Raw genomic sequence first — 23,113 nt, 5'->3', positions numbered from 1 at the left:
GCCTGCGGTGCTAAGTGCTGATGTGCTGATGAATAAGCAGCCACGGTCATTCCCTGTCTGCTTTCCAGTCCCCAGAGGAAACATTAAGGGCCCTAGACTGGAACCAGAAGTCCCTCCATCCCCCTACTCATCCCTTCCATACGGTAGAGCCTGGGGTCAAACCCAGTGCCCAGACAGTCTTACCCCTGACCCCTGTCTGGCTCTAGGCTCAGGGTCAACCCACACAGCTGATAAACTCTGCTTCCCCGCCCCTCGACCTATTTGCTTGTAAACACGCACACATCCGCATCCGCTTGCATTTTGGCGTGGCGGTGGCTATAGACACGCACATATAGCATCATTTGAGGCTCCCAAGTATCCATGTTAATCAGTCGGCTCCCTGCCCCCACCTTTCTCTGCATTGTAGCCACACCTCATCCACACACACACACACACACACACACACACACACACACACACACACACACGCACGCACACGCACGCACACACACACACACACACACACACACGAGCATATTAATAAGAATTCAATACATTATACAATATATACATAACAGTGAATATAATATAATCTCTATATATTCCCATTGCTCATTACCTCAGTGGAAGCATCTTGCTAATTTTTTAAAATCATTTTGTTAGCAATGTTTTACTTCTAATGTCCTCAAACACAATTCAAAGCTGTACTAGAGATGCATGGAGAGAAATTAGGAAAGAGGAATGAGGAAAGAATGCTTTGGATAATGAAAAAACACGCCGTCACCTAACCTTAACCTATTCGAGTTACACAATGGATATTGATATTCATTGTTTTATACGCGCACATGCAGTGTATTGCAACATATACAGTATTATTATTAGTTGTATGTCGATATAGTAATATATGTAAAGAATAAAACACTTCAGAGTGTGCTATTATAGGATGTTAATCAACAGTGGACTCCCCAAACATGATTAACAGCATGACATGTTTTATTCATCTTATACCATATCAAAATTTGCTAATACTAAAAAATATTTATTGAAGAACTAGACATTAGGTGTATAGTAACATGTTATTACGATAGAAACAATAACATGTTAGAACAAGCATATTAATATAAACATTATAGCTGGAAGTACTGTCAGAGGTACTGTTATAAAAAATTTTATCAACAGCTTGTGACAAATCAGATTTGAGAATTCATCAATACTAATATAGATCTTATATATACATAAATATGCATGTATTTGCTGATGTATATAGACAGTGTTTTACAACGACACATATTGTATGTTTTAATTTTGTCTTTTCAGGAGTTATGAGTGTTGTTCAGAGCCGCTCCCTGGATGGTGTGTTTCAGATCTGTAGCCCTGACCCAGTGCAGGATGAAAACCATGACGTCAATGATATTTTACTGTCAATGACTGCTTAAAGAATTTAGCTTTTGCCCCTTTAATACTGGTGAGTATTTCAATAAGGTAAGTTTCTGATCATAATTTAACAGCATAAATAAAAAAAATGCTGTGATACTGCATTCATATAAACTTTTCTGTTTGTTTGTTTGTTTATTGGCACCTAGAGTATAAAAATAAACTTTGGGTTGCAGGTTTCTCATCTAAAAAATGTTTTTCGCTCCTTTTTTTTTTTTTTTTTACTATATTGTAACATTTTTTTTCAGTTGCAACAAGTACATTTTTCCCATTGGTATGGTTTTGATTGTATCTAACCTGTATGAATCATAGCACACTATGGAAATCTGAAACATTTATACACTTAATAGAGTACTATACAGCTACAGATGACGATATCGTTTGCAGGCATATTTGCATTTTTAAGAACAAACATACAAGACGAAAAAGCACAACCTGCTCGTACAAAGCATGATATCCTTATAGCCATACGTTAATTATAGCATAATCTCTGATATTTCTTGAAGCTGTATACTATTGTATGAATACTGTAATAATAAATGAATTATGCAGAATGAATGAACAATAAAAGTGAAACCTGAATTTTTTCTGTGTTGTGTGTGTTTTTTAACTTACGCTTGTCCAATACAATATAAAACTGTTTCTCATTATTATTGACGGGGATACATAAATAAATGTTTATTTCCATGGGTAAACAAATTAATATACACTACCGATGAAAAGTTTAGACACACTCATTCTTTAATTTAATTTGAATTTTTCCACATTTTAAAATAATAATAAAGTCATCAAAACTCTGGAGTAACACAAATAGGAACTATGGGAATTATGTTGTGATAAAAATAGCCAAAATAAATACAAATAATTTACTATTTGAGCATCTTTAAAGATGCCCTTTTTGCCTAGAATCTCCAGAAATGTATTCTTGGCATTTTCTCAACCGATTTCTTGAGGAATTTCCCAGAGATGCGTTTTAACCAGTATTAAAGGAGTTCACACCTACGCTGGACACTTATTGGCTGCTTTCCGGAATATTTCGCTCCAAGTCATCCATTTAAACAAATATAATTTGTAAATAAAATGTTAGTTTTCTAATGAAAGAAATTAATATGTTGGCACAATTATAATGTTGTCTACAACACCGATTTCAAACATTTAATCATACCTTCCGATCAAAAGGTTTGTAAGCTCATGAGAAACATTTAAGTCAAGTGTCTTGAAACTTTTGACTTGTAGTGTATTTTGCTTAATTAATGATTTTGATGTTTGTGTCTGTTTCTGCATAACATTACAGGCTCATTAATATACAAATGCATTCAAAAGACATTATTAAGATTTCAGTGCATTTTTAAAGGAGATTTTAAAATGTTTTATTTTATGTGAAATGTTTTGTCCTGTTTGAAATTTTTACGAATTAGAAAATATATATTTATGCATAAACCTATGTAGGTTTGATGACGTTTTGTGTATAGATGAATCGTATAAAAGAAAATCATAATGCACTAAAGGACTGATGTGCACCAAGTGTAATGTTTTTTAAATAAAGAGTTCTCAAGCTGACACATTTGTACAAAGTAGCTGGACATGAAGATACACACACACATACACACACACACACACACACACACACACACACACACACACACCCCCCCTTCTGACCTGTTTCAGTGGCAATCGTGCTTTCTACGGTGTTTCCTCTACAGAAGCTGCCTCGGTGCCCTGCAGCACACACTCCAATGCTCACACTCAAACCTGCCCCTTGTGTCCAAACCCCCCCACATCCACTCTCAACCTGTGTCTCGCTAACACATCCTGACCCAGGAGCGTGGCTCTGGCCTGAAAACATGGAGCAGGAGAGATTATCCTCCGCGGGCCTGGGTCAGTGGAGAGTGGAGGGGAGTTTGGGCCACCCACGGAGCGTCCAGTGGGCCGTGAGATGGCCTGATACACGTGCTTACCAAGCATGGGAGATTCTCTTACTCTCAGCAGCATAAAGCCACACAGCACTGGCCTTTTCTTCATCATGGCCCGGGAGATTAGGGCTGAAACACTCAGCCCACAATCACACACGCACACACACACCCCTCCCCTAGGTTATCCTTTGCACAGATATGGAGCGCTGAACAGATCAGTCTGGACACATCTTTCACTATTCTTTAGTAATTCTGCCACATGGTTTTACTGTCTGCTAGAAGGAAGGGAGGGGCAGGTGAGAATGTCTCACATATTAGCACCATACTATTAGCAAGGCTAGCTCACAGTGATAATGTCAGGCAACAGAAAGAAGTATCATCATGATAATTTGAACCTATTTTGAAGCTTTTTTTTTTCCCCATTGATGCATCTGTAGAAACCTTTTTCTGCTGATGAACCCCAAATAAGAATCACAAGCTCACCAAAAATGACTAATGATAACATCACAAAGTTTGCCCCCCCCCCCCCCCCCATAAGAGCATTTCTTCTTCTCTTAATAATTATAATCACACAATTATTATGTTAGACAATTATTTTATCATGACATATTCCTTAAATGCATATTTGTGAGATCCCAGACATGGTTTAAACTGGATAATATGTCACATAACCTGACATCTAGAGGTACAATTCTTTCATTTAAGCACGTTATGAGAGAAAATAACAAGAAGAAGTGTGTAATATTAGAGTGGGGTTATATAATAGTGTCTGAACATTAAGCTTATGAAATCAATTTGTTCCTGTTTATTCAGTCTAAAATTTTGACTTAAATATATATCAATAAAATGCAATAAATAAAGTTTCATGGTTGCACTTACAGAAATGCAGTTGTTTAAAGAGAAGGTAAATTTCCATCTCTGCTGAAAATGCACTGATGACTTAATATAGCAACAATAAAGCAGATAAAATGTTTATTTTTAAAACATAATGAAAATCAAAAATATTGGCATTATATCTTGCCATTTTTACAATTGTCTCATATTCACAAATGATAGACTGACCAGCAGGATAAACATTTTCTTGTTTATTTTCCTGGGTGATGTAGACATTCAAATGAATAGAAAATATTGTTGACCATCTTGAGGACATTATTCATGACGGGTTTTCATTCTGGAGAGAAAGAAATAGCTAAGGGCAAATTGTTGTTTTTGGACTTTTTGCACCATGAAGTCAAAATGTAACATAAATATGATTTTAAACATATCCATGAAATTATGAAGCATTAATCCCACAGTGTATTTGAAAAAAGAAAGAAAGAAAAAAAAAGGTCACTGGATATATTATAGTGGTCTGAAACAGAAAGTTTTACATATTTAAGAAGTTTGATTATCTGAAGCATTATGCTAATGTTTCATTCATTATTGAGGTCTAAAGATGACAGGTGTAGATATAAACATAGTCTATTTTTTTTAACTTAAATAATTCTAGAAATAAAAAAAATGAAGTTCAAATGTGTGTGATTTTGATATTTTTTAATCTTAAACTTTTAATCTTTATATGGTATTTCTATATGATAGTTAACATCAATATATGAATATGAATTTTAACATCAACCATACAAACAAACAAACAAACAACAACAGCAGCAGCAGCAATAATAATAATAATAATAATAATAATAATAATAATAATAATAATAATAATAATAATAATAGCAGCTTGTATTATTATTAATATGATTGTAATTGTCAGGCAGAAATTTCCTGCAGAATTTGCCCTGTAATTTTGTGGAGGGTGTGTGTGTGTGTGTGTGTGTGTGTGTGTGTGTGTATTTTGAAGGGAGGAGGCCTGTGAACTTGAAGTGCAGTTTGTCATGCTAGCCATGCTGTTGCTATTGAATTCACACACACAGGGAGCAGAGGATTCACAGGACCCCATCCTTTCTCATGCAAAACCATGCAGGCCTGTACGCGCCAATACGCGGGCGCCTCCGAAGGCTGAATGGCCCGGCATTCACACACACACACACACACACACACACACACACACACAAGCTTTCCTCAGCGCTGTGGAGCACGTCACTCTCACACGAACTGAGGGAAACGCCTCACCTTCCCTTATTGCATTAAGCAGCGCGCGCGCGCGCGTGTGTGTGCGTGTGTGTGTTACTACAAGGTGAAAATTACGTCTTGTAAGAAACCTTCTAAACTCCACACTTCAGCCGCTCAATCCTGTCACGTGATCGTGGCTTATTCACTTAAGGTAGTGTTGTATCTATGTAGTTATTAAATAAACAGATTTATATAAAATTCATATAAAGCTTTAGTTGTTTGGAAATCTTGCGAAGTATAGCCTAAGGGAATGCCAAAGACGAGAAAAATAAATTCATTACGCAGAAGATGTCGGATTCACATAGGCTACAAGAACCAGACTAATATGATGAGTTTTGATGAGACTTTAGAGGATGATTTAGAAACAAGGATCTCAGAATGGGGTTGGTTAAGCAAAGACAATGTTTCTGTAATTTTTATTTATTTATTTATTTATTGTTGCGGTGAGCGAAAACACAAAGCACTATTTTCAAGTCAATGTCAATCGAAATATAGTGACAATTTTAATAAAAATTGGTTCAATGGGTGGAAAGTTAAAAAAAAAAAACCTCTCTTCATTAAATACCTCAAATATTATTGTGCACATTTAAAACAAAATGTATATATTTTATTTGTTTGTAAAATAAACCTGTCCTAACTGGGTCAATTTCTTTCTTCTTCTTTTTTTTCTTTACTTTTTAAGAGGGTGCATGACTATAAAAGTTTCAGAACCCATGATTTAGAGGCTTTAATTAAAACCAGTGTCTTCTGGTGTAGACACTGAGCATCTTTATACCTGCAGACTTAATTAATGTGTGTACACCCTGTCTAAAGGAAGTAGAGGTCTCGACCTCACACGTGCATTATCTATCTATCTATCTTTCTATCTATCTATCTATGAAATCAGATCCATAACAGATCTATGATATATATAATAAAAGACAAAAGGTTGCTTTCTTGCAGAACTTCAACTGCCATCTTTCAGAAACAAGCCACTAAACTGTACCTGTCGTTAATTCTGGGGTGGTAGCCCATGTGTGCACCTTTTATACCTTTAGCACCTTTATCTTTTTCCTAGAAAGCTCTAAACAAACATGCAATTGCGGTCCAGTTGTCAATTTTAAATCTTTATTTTTTTTTTAAGGTACACCATGTGTACATAAAACAACTCCTCAGACTGGATATGTGTGTATGTGTATATGCTTATATGATGATCAGATTTAGGACTACTTCTATAATTTAGGTTTAATGAGTATTTTTTCCTCGTACTATATATGCATTATTGATGTCCATTATGAATGTGCGTGATGTATATATATATATATATATATATATATATATATATATATATATATATATATATATATATATATATATATATATAAATCCTGTGTGTCCCACTTTGCTTTTACTCTCTTTTCTCCCTCCTCACTCTCTTTGTCTAGCCTTTTATTAGTGAAATTGGAGGCTCTTTTCCCCTTCACTGCCTTCATCTGAATGGCACATTCTATAGGGCATCCCATTTCTTCTTAATGCATGTTGTATAATCACTGCTTGTCTTTAAAAAAAAAAGGGAAAAGAAAAGGCGCAGTGCATGAGTGGCGCAATCGCTAAAAGCTGGCGTTGTCTATAATGTTCAGATTTTAATTTTTACAGGAGGGTGTTGAAATGGTTTGTCAATTATGTGTAATTTGTGTCCAAGTCTTATGGGCTCTGTAAGAATGTAGGCCATCTAAAGCTGGAACAAAAGGATGGAGAAAGAGCTTGTGATTGGCTGAGAGAGACACTAATATCTGTGCAGATCCCGGTTCGGTAACACGCGACCCCTCCGCTTTTACAGCACCACCACCGTCAATATGCTCCATCTTATAAAATTAACGAGAGTGTCGGAAAATGGACAGTGAGCTTATGGGGACAGGGACAAGTGTGTGGAATTATGGGACTGCATAAAACGAGGATTTCCCAGAATTTATTGTCTGGAGTGAATTACTGATTTCATGCACCTTTTTGGATTGTTTTTGCTGCTTGCTTGTACTTGTCGGCTTTAAAAGGCTGTTTATGTTGGACCATAATGTCATCCAGGGCGTTTAAAGTGGTCAGATTTATGAATGCCGGCTGGAGGTTCGGATTCCACACTTTCCGGGCTGCTTTGAAAAGCCGGACTAAACTGTGAAAAGACTTTTTTTTTCTCTACCAGCAATCACAAGATCTCCATAACTTTTTCCATTATTTCCATTGCTCAAAGACTTTAGCAAACAAGTGTCAACGAGAGGTGAAAATAAAGGAAGACAGGAGGAAAAGGCAGGACAATACGCCTGGTGTTTCTCCTCCAGAGCTGCATTCCAACCTTGACTCATTAAAAGACTTCTTTTCCGCCTCCATCCTTCCTTAATGACCTCCTCTTATTTTCCACACAGGCAGTGGACAAGAGAAATGTGGTCTGCGTGTGCGTGTGTGTGTGTGTCTGACTGCCTACTGATGCCTGGGTTTGAGGCCTCTCTAGTAAATTATTCATGCATCATTTAAATACATGCAAATGGCTTTTCATACTTCTCTGGCACGATGCCAGGTACCTATGGCAACCGTACCTCCTCCACCAGCCTCCACTCACACGGTGACTAAGGATGCAGCTCAGGAAGCAAAATCAGCTTCACTTCACTATTTAGCCAAACAATGATTTTAGAATGCATTAGATAAGTGTAAAATGCATTTTAAATACCCCTAATATTTATATCATCGACCTATATTTATTTGCTATCAGCAATATAACAGTATAATGTTGCCTACAATGTATAAAAGCAGACACGCCATGTTAATGCAGGCGTGTGTGCAAACGTCGGAGTAAAAATAAGAGATGGGAAAATAAGGCGAGGGTGATTATGGATTATTTCGAGATCTACAAACACTATTCATTATCGCAAGTGTTTATTTTCTCGTCTCGTTCAGGTCGAAATTAACAACGCAATCTCACAAATAAACACAGTCTATCATTTTAGAAAATAATACTATTTTTCATTTTCATAAAATAAACTGGGATTAGTAAAATATATTTTAGGGTTTTTTTTTTTTTTCATTTAGGGTGCAATTTAATGTAAGACTTTGATTTCATTCTGACATTAAAAAGCAGGAAGCCACACTCTGATTAAAACAAGATCCTGAACATCTTATTCACTTTAATATTTGCTACAATACACCGTGTCAAGGTTACAGTCTCATTTTGGGGTTTGTGTTTAATCTGGATTAAAGGAAGCCAGCACAGGACATTAATAAGGATTAAGGGACGTTCAGAGCAAATAATCTCACCACTTTATTATAATTAGAATAATATTAAGCTATTTAAGGTCGCGGTTTGTGAATCAAGAGGCAAAATATCACAAAATTAAGCAGTCTGCATTTTTATGATCTCCATCAATATTTGTAATAATATCAACAACAGCAGCAGCAACAACAACAACAATAATATAATCATCATCATCATCATTATCATCATAACAATGTTTTTACCTTTTATTTAGCACCGCTCTCATGAAGCACCTGAATATAAATATAGGGAATGTGGAGGGTAATATGTATATGTATATGTATATGTATTACGTATGTGAACATATATATAAATATGGGGAATGTGGATAACACCGTGTGATCTTGTACTTAAAGACAGAGACAATCAGATGATGCGTGTTTGGGTGAAGTTTAAATATAGATTACCACATTATATTTTACTGTATTACTGGAGATAGCACATGGGATATTTGTTAATGTATGCCGTAACACCTAAGTCTCATCACACGGTGTGGCTGCGTTTTTCTTACAAGGTCAAGTTCAGGGCAGAGTGTGATGCGGATGAAGTGGTCATTAAACACACAGCACTGCCCCCTAGCGGGACTGCAAACAACACTTACAGTTTATTGACGAGAGAGGGGTTAAAATACGATCTCTATCTTAATTCACTGCCACTGAAATCATTCAGCAACTGAATGAACTTTATGTTTTAAAGTTTGCACATGTTTCAACATCCCTGCTTACTTAATGGTTTATTAAGTACAATCTTGCAACAAGAGTTAAATAAATACTAACTAATGGGGTGGAATTTCTGGTTCCTCAGTTGTAATAATAATAGTAACGAAATAAATAAATAAATAAATAAATAAATAAATAAATAAATAAATAAAAACATTAATAAATGATGACATAGCCACCACATGACAGTGTCCTTCCAAGGGCTTTGGCATTTCACAGCTCCAGGATGCTTGATTTGGTTCAGAACTCATGTTACTGTCTGTGCATGCTCTCCCCGTGTGGGTGTTTCCTTAGGATTCTCCAGTTTCCTCCCACCTCCCAAAAACATGCAGGTAGACAGCTTGGCTATGCTAAATTGCCCTTAGGTGTGAATGAGTGTGTGAATGTGTGTGTGTACATACATTGACTGGTGCCTCATCTGGTCTGAATTTCTCTGCCTTGCGACCAGTGTTCCAGAATCCACTATAACTTCTGAGCAGGATTAAAACAATGACAGAAGATGACTACTACTACTTCTACCACTATTACTACTACTACTACTACTATTACCAATACTACTACTACTACTGCTACTACTACTACCACTACTACTGCTATCACTACCACTACTACTGCTACTACTAGTACTACTACTACTACTACTACTACCACTACCACTACTTCTACTACTGCTACCACTACTACTACTACTACTACTCCTACCACTACTACTCCTACTACTCCTCCTACCACTACTACTACTACTACTACTACTACTACTACTACTACTACTACTACTAATAATAATAATAATAATAATAATAACAATAATATGGTGGCTTAGTGGTTAGCATATTTGCCTCACACCTCCAGGGTTGGTAGTTCAATTCCCTCCTGTGTGTGTTTGTATGTTAACCCTGTGCTTAGGGGGTTTCCTCTGTTGTCTCTGGTTTCCTCACCCAGTCCAAGACATGCAATGTAGGCTGATTGGCATTTTAAAATTGTTCAAAGTGTGTGAATGGTTATGCGATTGTGCCCTGCAATGAGTTGGCACCCCGTCCAGGGTGTCCCCTGCCTTGTGCATAATAATAATAAATAATAATAGCTTTTTTGTCTGCACTGCCCTCTGTTCTTCTTATGACTTATTTGTAGCCACTGGATAGAAATTGGAATTTACTAACATTACAAACCCCTTAGCATGCCACCTCAAAGAACAACTTTCACATTCAACTCTCTTGTCATATTTTGGGAGAACTAAGAATAAAAAATTTATTTGACATTTGTAAATCAGTGGAGGAACACTGACTGCACCAACACACACACTAAACCACATTTCTCTAAACTCCCATGTCATCCTGCTCTGGAAAAAGTCAAAGTCACAGAGTAATTTGTTAAATGCAATGCCGAGGATTGTGCTTCCAAACTGGAAGACTGCCAATAAACACACACACATGAATGAAAAATAATAATAATAAAATAATAAAACTTATCAACTGCACAGGATCAGGATGGAAGGAAACAGAGGAAAAACAGAGACAGAGGTAGAAAAGATGCAGAAAAAAGGAAGGCTCTATCTCAAATGATTTCACATCAAATTCAGGTTACTATAGCTGACTATATCATCAGTTGTGCTTTGTGAAACTGGTGAGTTTTCCAACATTGTTTGAGAATATTCTGATTTATTCTCCATTTGCTGCTAACCAGAAATAAGAGAAATAATAATATGACCTGCTATTCTATGTTTTTGTTTGTTTGTTTATTTCAATTCATTCATTCATTCTTATAAACTGTTAACATTGTTATAAAATTGTAAACAGAAGGCATTATAAGCATTGTTTATAACCCATTATCACTAATAAACTAATAATATAAGACATAGAAGAAGTAGAAGCTTGGTTTCTTTGGTAGTGGTGTTATAGTATGTTATGAACACCACTTGCAATGCATCATGTTAACAACTTATAATGCATAATAAATATAGTTATATACACACAGCTGGCCTTTACAGGTGATGCAAAACGTGCAGTTTAGTGCGACAACATTCACTTAACCCTGTTACATGAACACAATCACCTCTAATCACCCCCCCACCCCCGAAAAAAAAATGTGATATTGAATGGCGAGGTCACTTTAGATTATAAATTGTAGATTATTAATGAACTTAAATAAATAAATAAATTAAATAACAATAAGAAGAAGCAGAAGAAAATGAGGAAGAAGTAAATCATTAGAATGTCCTTTATGTCTCCATGACATTAGCATAGATGCTAGTTAACCACGTTTGAGAAATTTGCTAATTCTTAAAAATAAAAAGTCAACCCAGTTACTCGTTTAAGAGCTAAATGCAGCCACTGTTAGCCACGAAACCCTGTAAAATGATATATTGTTGCCTGAGATGTATGTTTTCTTAGATTCTGTATTGAAATATATATATATAAATCGTCTATATAAATCGTCATGATGGTTTCTATCAGAGACATATGATTTGATCAATGGAAGTAAATTGCGTTTACCTTAATTGACCAGCAGGTGGCAGTAATGTCACATTGTGTACCATCACCACGCCAGTGTCTGGTTCTGTGCTACATATTTAGTGTTTTCTCTTCACTAACGCATCTGTTTTAACCTCCTCATCAGACACATTAGGTGTGTTAAAGTAGGAAAACACTATAATGTGTAGTGGAAGGCAGTCTCAGGATTAGGATCCATGATTTTGTCTTTTGCCAAGTCCAAGTTCTTTTCAAAGTCATCAAAGTTTCTATATAATCCATCCATATACTTTCTATACCACATATCTTTCAGGGTCGCAGAGAACCTGGAGCCTATCCCAGGGATCATCAGGAATAAGGCGGGGTACAGCATGGACAGGGTGCCAATCCATTGCAGGGCACAATTGCATAAACATTCACACACCCAGTCATACACTACAGACATTTTGGACATGCCAATCAGCCTACCATGCATGTCTTTGGACTGGGGGAGGATACCCCCACAGCACAGTGAGAACATGCAAACCCTACACACACAGGGCAGCAGGCAAGAATCGAACCCTCAACCCTGGTGGTGTGAGGCGAACGTGTTAACCACTAAGCCACCATGCAACCTACTTTCTATATAATATAATGGTATTAGCTGTGTTTTATATGATGTGTTTGCTAGAATAATTAGCAGCAAACAGATTACATTTCTGTTAAAATGTGTTCTGTTAACCACTTGTATACCTGCTTATGTGATTATCCAATCAGCCAATCAAGAGGCTGGGATTTTCATACACAGCAGTTTCTAGCATTTACACATAGTGGTGCGAAAAACAAAAAACATCTAGTTCAGAGGAGACTGGCCAGACTGGTTCAAGATGACAGGATGTCTACTGTACTCAAATAACCACCCTGTATTTAGCCTTTTTGTAGATCTTTGCAGCAATCTTCTTGACTGTCTATGGGTGTCACCCACAGCGACACTTAGCGGTTAGCACATTTGCTTGCACCTCCGGGGTTGGGGATTGGAATCCCGCCTCCGCCCTGTGAGTGTGGAGTTGTTCTCTCCATGCTTCAGGGGTTTCCTCCGGGTACTCCGGTTTCCTCATCCCAGACATGTGTTGTAGGCTGATTGGCATTTTCAAATTGTCCATAGTGTGTGAATGTGTGTGCGCAATTGTGCCCTGTGATGGGTTGGTACCTCATCCAGGGTGTCCCCCACCTTTTACCCCGAGTTTACTGAGATAGGCTCCAGGCTCCCCCTCAACCCAGTGAAGGATAAGCAGTATGGAAAATGGATGGATGGACGTTATTACCATATATTTTTTAATTAATATATGTAAATGTGGTAATCAATTATAAAGAAAATTAAGAGAATTTTATTGGCTAGTGCTAGATAATATATGCTTTGTTTACCTCAACGGAAGAACACAAAAAAAGCAAAAACAACAAAAAAAATGCAATGCTTTATTTGAGCATTGCTATGGTCTGAGAGTAATAGAGTATATTATTATTATTATTATTATTATTATTATTAGTAGTAGTAGTAGTAGTAGTAGTAGTAATAGTAGTAGTAGTATTAAAACAAAACAAAACAAAATAAAACATTTTACCCTAATAGGGTGTATCCGGGCCTATCCCAGGAACGCTAGGTGGAATTCACCCTGAATGAGTCACCAATTCATCGCAGGGTAGCACACACACTCATTCACACCCAGGAGCAATTTGCAGCCACCAATCCACCTACAGGATTGTTTTTAGGAGGTGAGAGGAAACTGGAAAACCTGGAGGAAACCCATGTGAACACAGTGAGACCATGAGAAACTCCAGCCAGACAGTAATCCTCTCAGCTCAGGACTGAACCAAGGACCCTAACAATTAATTACACAATACAAAAATATAACCATATGATGTATAAAGGAAATGTCCTGCAGTAATCCTTTACAAAAATTTTTACTTTTGTGTTGTAATCACATACAGTAGAATTAGTTTAGAATTTAATGGATGAAAATAAGCATCAAAATGCATTATTCAAAGATTTCCATTCTCTATAACAACATCCTACATTCGGCACAGGTGTTAAATTACTATTTTTCTCAAATTCTTACAAACGCACACCATTGAACAGTCCCAAAAGAGAATGAAATATAATATCCCATTTTTTTTCCCCACAGTGCATAATGATCAATGGAACAGGTGTGCAGGCCGTGCAGAAGCAAGACACATCTCAGACATGTAAAGTAAATCCTGGTCATGATTCACGTTCATATTGATAATGACCTTATGAAAGATATTAATAATGAAAGTACAGACATTTGGTCAAATTTTACACACACACACACACACACACACACACACACGCACGCACGCACGCACACACACACACACAAGTTATTAAGTGAGTCCCTGTCCTTAGAACTGCAAGATATTTTTGTCTGGTAACTGTTTCTCAACCCAGCAGTGATATTAAGTTGTTTAAAACCCCAAGAGCACCTCTATACTGGTACACTCATACTAGTACTCAGCTTTATTTACTGAGGTAGGGCCAGGGGTGCTCATCCTCAAGCTCAATGCTGCAATCTGGTGGCTTATGCATATTCAGACACACACGTGCCTGAATGCTTTAAACTGAAATGTAAATAAAATATGAGGTAGCATATTCTATTGATATAGATATAGATATATACTGTATAGTGAACAGTCATTGGCTGAAAAAGAAGAAAAGAGCAGCGGGATTTGTAATGAATATTTTGAAGGTCATAAAAAGCACAGGGTGTCCCAAAAGTATCTATACAGGTGGGAAATTAAAAATAAAAGTTTTTCATACTTAGTTTATATTATATCCATCCATTTTCTGTAAAGCTTATCTTACACAGGGTCGCGGGGAGCCTGGAGCCTATCCCAGGGAACTCAGGGCACAAGGCAGGGGCCAATCCATCGCAGGGCATAACCTCACACACACACACTCACACACTACGGACAATTTTGGAAATGCCAGTCAGCCTACAAAACATGTCTTTGGACTGCGGGGAGGAAACCAGAGTACCCTGAGGAAACCCCAGAAGCACAGGTGGAACATGCGAGTTCCATGCATACAGGGCGGAGGTGAGATTCAAACTTCCAACCACAGAGGTGAAAGGCCAAACATGACGCATGCCAACGTGCTAATTACTAAGTCTCTGTGCACCCACTGTACCCTGTATTTTCACTACCGAGTATTTTCCACCCCTGTGTACCTCGCACTTCACATCTGGGTTATTAATTTGGTACCTAGATCTAAATCTGTATTTCTGTAAATCTCTTATGTGACGATGTCTTTTGTTTTATAGAAATAAATTTTAAATGAATAGTGTGATCAGGGCATACATTTATTATGACATTCATCATGAAATCCAGGCCTTGATACTTCCCCCAAAGTCCAGAGCAGCCTTTATAATCAATTTGATCCTGGTGTCCACCCATAAAGAGAAATGTTTTTTTTTTATTCATACATACATTTACCATACTTAATGACATAAATACAGATCTATTTCAAAGCTACTAATGGCAGGCATAATTGGTAAGTGTAAAAGGATGATCTAATCATGTCATACTCTGGTTCCCTCCTACACACTAGACTGAAAACATCAGCACTACTCTTGATTATCTGAATATGCGTAAGGTAGCTAATTACATGCTGACTTTTGTCAAGCACGGTGAAACAGGGAGAGGTAAAAAAAAAAAAACATGCAGTGCAACAAGCGGGGACACTAGGAGCAGGACTGAAAAGCCATGAGGGTAATATTTAAAAGTGTACATTATGTAAGTGGTGCTTTGGATGAAGTCTCTACTGCTGTCATCAGCAACCATGTTGGTTTCATCCATTATCTGCAACAAATCCCCCCTTTTACTTTAGCAGTGCATGATGGGACAGTTCAGTACAAAAAGTGTCTGGTGCTCCATACCAACAGTTCTGTGAAAAAGTATTTGCCCCAATCTGATTTCTCCTCTTTTTGTGTATATCTCATACTAAATAGTTTTAGATCTTCAAACAAAATACAACATAAAACAATGGCAACCTGAGTAAACACACAATACAGTTTTAATTTGTTTCTTTTTGTATTGAAGCAAAAAAAGTTATCCAATATTTATCACCAATGTGAAAAACTAATTGCCCCTTAAACTTAAAATCTGGTTGTGCCACCTTTAAAAGCAATAAGTGCAACCAAACACTTTTGATAACTGGAGATCAGTCTTTCACAGTGCTGTGGTGGAATTTTGGCACATTCTTTTTTGCAGAACTGGTTTAGTTCAGCCACATTGGACGGTTTTCAACCATGAACTGGATGTTTAAGGTCCTGCCAGAGCATCTCAATCGGGTTCAAGTCAGGACTTTGACTAGGCCACTTCAAAACTTTAATTTAACTTTTTTGAGTATGTGTGTGTACTCCAATGCTTTGGATCATTGTCTTGCTGCATAATCCAGTTGAGCTTGAGTTTCAACTTATGGACTGAAGACCGGATATTTTCCTTTAGCACTTTCTGATAGAGAGCAGAATTAATGTTTACCTCAATATTACAAGTTTCCCAGGTCCAGAAGCAGTAAAGCATCCCCACACCATCACACTTCCACCACCATGCCTGAACGTAGGTATGATGTTCTTTTTGTAGGAGTTTGTTTACGCCAGATGTAACGGAACCCCTGTCTTACAAACAGTTCCACTTTAGACTCATCAGTCCACAGAACATTCTCCCAGAATTTTTGAGGATCATCACAGTGTGTTTTGGCAAAATTCAGACGAGCCTTAATGTTCTTCTGGGTTAGCAGTGGTTTTCACCGCGACACTCTTCCATGGATGCCATTTTTGCCCAGTGTCTGTCTGATAGTGAAGTCCTGAACAGTGACCTTTATTGATGCAAGAGAGTGCTGTAGGTCTTTTGATGTTGTCCTTGGCCATTGGGTGATTTGCTGGATGAGTAGATGATGTGCTCTTGGAGGAATTTTGGAAGGTTGGCCACTTCTGGGAGGGTTCACTACTGTGCCGAGTTTTTCCATTTGGAAATAATGGCTCTCACTGTGGATCTTTGGAGTCCCAGAGCCTTTGAAATAGCTTTGTAACCCTTTTAAGACTGATGTATTTCAATCACCTTCTTCCTCATCATTTCTGGAATTTCTTTCAACTTTGGCATAGTGTGTTACTGGGTAAGACCTTTTAACCAAATTCATGCTATTGAAAAAGTTCTATTTAAGTGTTGATTTGATTGAACAGGGTTTGCAATAATCAGGCCTGGTTGTGTCTAGTCGAGCTGAAGGTGGGGTACACCCTGCATGAGGTGCCAACCCACCACAGGTCACAATTGCACACAGTCTCATACACTACATATGTACAGTAGATGCAAAAGGTGTGCTCCGTGCTTGCCGAATTTAAGTGCTCTCACTTGTTATAGTGTCTCTGCATGCTCACTTCACTCCCCCATACTCACAAATAATTTTTAATGACCACTCTTACTGATTCTGTTCTGTGTGCTCAGGTCCTTTGTCCATAACCAGGTTACACTTTACAATCCATTAACATTTATCTAAGTGTGGATATTAAATCCATTTAATTGTGCACAACTTTGTCACATCCAGCGTTGATCTGACTGGAATTTCTACATTCCACTCTCTGAAGTTCATTATTAACCAATAATGGTGACCCATATGAATCATGAAATAGTGAGGACTTCACTCTCATTTACTGAAACATTGTACCCAAATCATTAAATATTTTCTTAACAATGAATTTTCTTAACACTTAACATAGAATCTTCTTTAATTCGAAAATCTACACAAGGAATAAAATTTTGTTTATAAGTCTTTTGGGAATTTATTTTACAGATAATAAGCTAAATCTAATTGGAAAAGATGAATATTTTGGTCATTCCATATAGGCACAAAATGTATTAGTCTGAATTGCACCAACAAAGATGTAATGTTTAACCAGGCTGAATCAGAGTTTATCTAGTTACAGCAAACTTTAAATCTTAAATGATAATATTTTAAAAAATAACTAGGATTGCATTTAAGACATAATTTCATCCAGTCTTGGCTTTAATTTTAGAGTAAAAGAATTTACTTTAAACTTAGATTTAGATTTTAGTCAGGGATTCATTTTAATCTTGCAGCTGCTGAGGTTTTTCAAAATGGCAGTATATGTTGTTTCCACAAAGGAGAGTGCTTATTCAAGTTGTCACTTAAAGACACAATTTTTTTTTTTTTAACTGGTGAATCAATTGTGTGCTGACCATTTCAAACTGCTGCTCATGTTGTGTCACATAGCTGCATAACACACTTGGATGAAAATACTATCTGCCCTCTTCTGCATACCAGAGCTTACAGACGCCCATGATTAGCTATTGTCACTATGATTGACAGAGGAGAGAGTATGACCCTCCCACCCAGAGAGCACGGCTAGTTTTACTCCCTTGGCTCCAGGCTATTGATGGCTGTGCCATCGTCGGGATTCAAATAACGATTTCTTGCTGATAAGGAATTCAATATATTAATAAACAATACATGAACTCTATCTGTATGTACAAACTCTGAAAATGATTTATTTATATTGTGTTTAGGAATGGAAGCTTGGACTAAATGTACAGATTCAATATAGCACATGGCTTAGGTTAAACCTCAGTGAACCTTACCCAAATGAAAAGGCAGAATAAAAAAAATTGACACAGAATAGGACTGATAGGATGCTAACTTGTAATTACAGAGAGTAGAAATACACTGTCTTGTATCAGCGTCTCATGCTGCATTGTCCTATTTCCTCTACTCTGATGCAGGATGGGTATATACTGTGCCTGACAGTGACTTATAGGCTTTCTGCGTTGCACTGTAATATTGTACGTCCTTCGTTTTTTCAAAGACACAGTAGCAGCAACCCTAGATGAATGGCTCACAAGAGAACAGTGACAGTTACGCTCTTATTGCTGCTTGGATGATGAGCACCTTTCACAATGATGATGTTCACGAAAGGTATAAAATCTTTGGTGGTGGTGCAGAGGAGAACAGTGTCCAAATTGACACCTATCATGGTCTATGTCTCCCACTCTGTTTATAGCACATGTGTTAAAATGAAGAATATCTTCAACAATAAGCTGATTCAACCACATTGTAGTAAGGAGTGCTGCAAGAAAGGCAGTTATTGTGAAAACAATGCATTGTACACTATATCGTATTATTTATTACCTTCATCTATGCATAAATGGCCATATATATTGAGTTTTTATGTATCGCATATTCTACATTGTTCAGATGTACTGCTCAAGTCAAAGATTTCGAACACCTGCAGCTTCTAATGTGTTTCTAAATTTTAAGAATCTTAATAAGCATGGAATTAAATGAGGTGTAGTGTTATAGGGAAATAATCAACAATGCTGAGGTGTGATGCAATCTGATACAAAGTGTTTTATTCCACTTATACCACAGCAAGTTGCTAATTATTAATTTTTTTTAAAATGAAAGAACAATGCATCATGTTTTGAAGCCTTCCAGTGGGACTTTAAATAAGTTATTATTAAAGGCTGGTGCATTTGGAGAGTAAAGCAGTTTAGTCTATAGATAAAATGCTGAATTATAGTGAACAAGATTTAGACTTCTTCTATTCTTTATTCTAATCTACTTTATTCTAATCTACTGTAGATTGTTTCATTTCACTTATACCTATTCCTTACTTAGATTTTCTCATTTTAGAGTGGATTGCTTGACCTTCAACCAAAAAGAGCTTTCATAAAAAATTACCAAGGATTTTTTTTTTTTTTTTTAAATCCCACATGTTATTTTTGGCTTGTTCTCATAGGACCTGGTTTTGAGAAGATCTCACATTTAAATGTTAGATTTGCTCATTTGGCAGATATATTTATACAAAGTGATTTACAAGTGGAATTGATTTCCAAAATACAGCTGAACTATTGAGTTGTCAGCTTTGCTCAATAGCACTGTAAGTTTGAGATTTTATATGAACAACCCCTGCATCACTCTGACTGAACTGTAATCACAGAGACACTGCTACCACTTGCTTGTCATAACGTCTGCTGCAGTGGTTCATTCTTTTCACCCAGACTGACTAAACGATCTTGACTGGCCAAACCCGTTTCAGTAGGATTTAGCTTAAGCACACCTGAATTTAATGTTACTGAAGGTGTTGATTAACTGAATCAGGTGTGTTAAATCAAGGGAGGAACTGGCTCACCAAAAGCAGGTTGGGCAAGCTTCAGTCTACTGGGAATACAGATGTATAAATAATATAGAACATAATGCTATTATTTGCAATGATGATCTAATTTACTCTTTCAACAAATAATATTGCAGTGTAAAATATGATCATTATCTATTTCTGAATGTCAGATATTACAATGTATTGGTATGAGATCAATACTAACATAAATAGCTGTGTAAGTATTACATCTAATTTAGCATAACTCCCAAATACAATCTGTTCCACTAATATAATTTTTGTGACGGGTGGAGGGTGGAGAGTCCACGTTTCTTTTCATGCAAAGTCATATAACAGAGTAACGATAATTGTTTCCAAGTAAATCGGAGCAGACAGCACCACCTTTAAAATAGTTTCTATAAGTGATAAACAAAAAAGGTCTATATAAGATCAGTATCAGGTGTTGGCTGATATTCAGATAAGAAGTCACCAAAAATGCTGATTTACATGTATATTTAACGCAAATGTGTTTCACCAAGATAACCACAGTGCCCAGCACTAATATAGGCACCCTTGGTAAATATGAGCAAAATACGCTATGAAAAATTGTCTTTATAGTTTAAACTTTTGATTTTTTGTTAAAAAAAATCCACACAAAAAAACTTTGCTAAATAAAGGTGTGCAACAATTATTGGCACCCTTTTAGTCAATAGTTTGTGCTACATCCCTTTGCCAAGATAACAACTCTGAATACATGGCAAGGGATCTGAGACCATTCCTGCATACAGAATCTCTCCAAATCCTTCCAATTTTGAGGTTCATACTGGTGGATTCTCCTCTTCAGTTCACCCCACAAGTTTTCTATGGGTTTCAAGTCAGGGGACTGGGACAGTCATGGCAGGACCTTGATTTTCTGGTCAGTAAACCATTTTTTTGTTGATTTTGATGTGTGTTTTGGATTACTGTCCTGCTGGAAGATCCAACCACAGCCTATTTTAAGCTTTCTGGCAGAGGCAGTCAGGTTTTCATTTAATATCTGCTGATATCTGTCCATGAGTCCATGATGCATGCATCCTAAGAAAATGTCCAGGTCCTGTGGCAGAAAAACAGCCCCAAAACATTAAAGAGCCACCACCATATTTAACTGTGGGCATGAGGTACTTTTCCATATGGCTACCTCTCTGTGTGCCAAAACCACCTCTGGTGTTTATTGCCAAAAAGCTCTATTTTGGTTTCATATGACCAAAGAACCCTATCCCATTTGAAGTTCCAGTAGTGTCTAGCAAACTGAAGATGCTCAAGTTTGTTTTTGGAAGAGAGTAGAGGCTTTTTCTTGAAACCCTTCCAAACATTTTCTGGTGAGGTAGGTGACTTCGGATTGAAGTTTTGGAGACTGTCTGACTCCAAGATTAAACTCACTTCTGTAATTCTCCAGCTGTGTTCCTTGGAGATTTTTTGGCCACTCGAACTGCCCTCTTCACAGTGTGTTGAAGCAATATAGACACACATACTCTTGACTGGAACTTCTTAATTATTGCCCTGATGGTGGAAATGGGCATTTTCAATGCGTTTGCTATTTTCTTATAGCCACTTCCCATTTTGTGAAGCTCAACAACATTTTGCCGCACTTCACTGCTATATTCCTCGGTCTTAACCATTGTTATGAATGACTAAGGGAATTTGGCCTATGTGTTACCTCATATTTATACCCCTGTGAAACAGGAAGTCGTGGTTTTCCTGTTCCTAGTCACCCAGGTGTACTAAAAAATGTAAAATATCAATGGGAATATCCATCCATCCATCTTCTATTGCTTACTCCTTTTCACGGGGAACCTGGAACCTATCCCAGGGAGCATTGGGCACAAGGAGGGGTACACCCTGGACAGGGTGCCAGTCCATCTCAATGGGAATATACATCAAATATATTCTCATATGAATTTATAACGGTGCCAATAATTGTTGTACACCTATATTTAACAAAGATATATATATATATATTTGGATAAACTTGTGTTTTGTTTGCAATTGTTTGATATCAATGAGAGCAGAATATTTTTTTGTAAATTCTTTGAACAAAAGATCTAAAGGTTAAACAATAAAGACAATTTTTCACAGCCTTCTTTGCTCATATTTACCAAGGGTGGCAATATTAGTGGAGCGCACTGTAGGTCTGTAGGATATCACTGCACTGAGACTGTGTCCTATCTTCCTCATCCTCTTGAATATGTAACTGCTGTAAAATGGAGATTTGATCTGAATACTATATCATACTAATGTAGGTCACATACTGTATATGAACAAATGTGGCAACTAAAGTTTCGTGTTCTGACTGTAAGTAAATCTAATAAATTTTATAAAAATTCATCAGCAGCACTCTGTGAACGTTCAAGACGTTGACCAAATTGGCAAAAATTCCAAATAAAGATATTAAAGGACAAAATCCACCATGAAACCCATTAAAATTTTTTATATTTATATTGCTAATTTGTTGGTTGGTCTGGTATTTTCTTTATTCATATAAGATGTTAGTGGTTGTGTGCCAGACATTATTATCAAAGTTACAATGGAAAAAATATGAAACATTCAATAATAGATAACCAATAAGTGATGAGCTAAGTTTTTGGCAGAGACCAGACTCTTCTGGTTAGCGCTAATGCGATATTCACATGATGGTTGGAGCTTTGGGTTGTTTTGGTTAGAGATAAATTCCCACTGGTGCCACTATGAGCAGGTAGAGTAGAATACCATTGTGGGTAAGGTAGGACCAAGTTGATGAAAAATGTCAACTTGGAGTTAAATCATAAAATTAATCTATTGCACATTTTGATTATACATATTGATATACATTTCATTCAGGCTGGATTTTTTCCTTTAAGGAAATTCCAAAAGTACTATTATTGCTGAAAGATAAAAAGTTCCATCTAATAAATAATCACATTTGCGCAGGGAACTGATATTTTCAAAATCTTAGACAGTTGGACTGGTTTTTAAACGAGGTTATAAGTCTCATATTGACTAAAGTTCTGAGTGGTAAGAGATGATG

The sequence above is a fragment of the Ictalurus punctatus genome, chromosome 10 (genome assembly GCF_001660625.3).
Source record: "Ictalurus punctatus breed USDA103 chromosome 10, Coco_2.0, whole genome shotgun sequence".
NCBI classification, from domain to species: Eukaryota; Metazoa; Chordata; class Actinopteri; order Siluriformes; family Ictaluridae; genus Ictalurus; species Ictalurus punctatus.
This window is presented reverse-complemented; position numbering follows the sequence as displayed.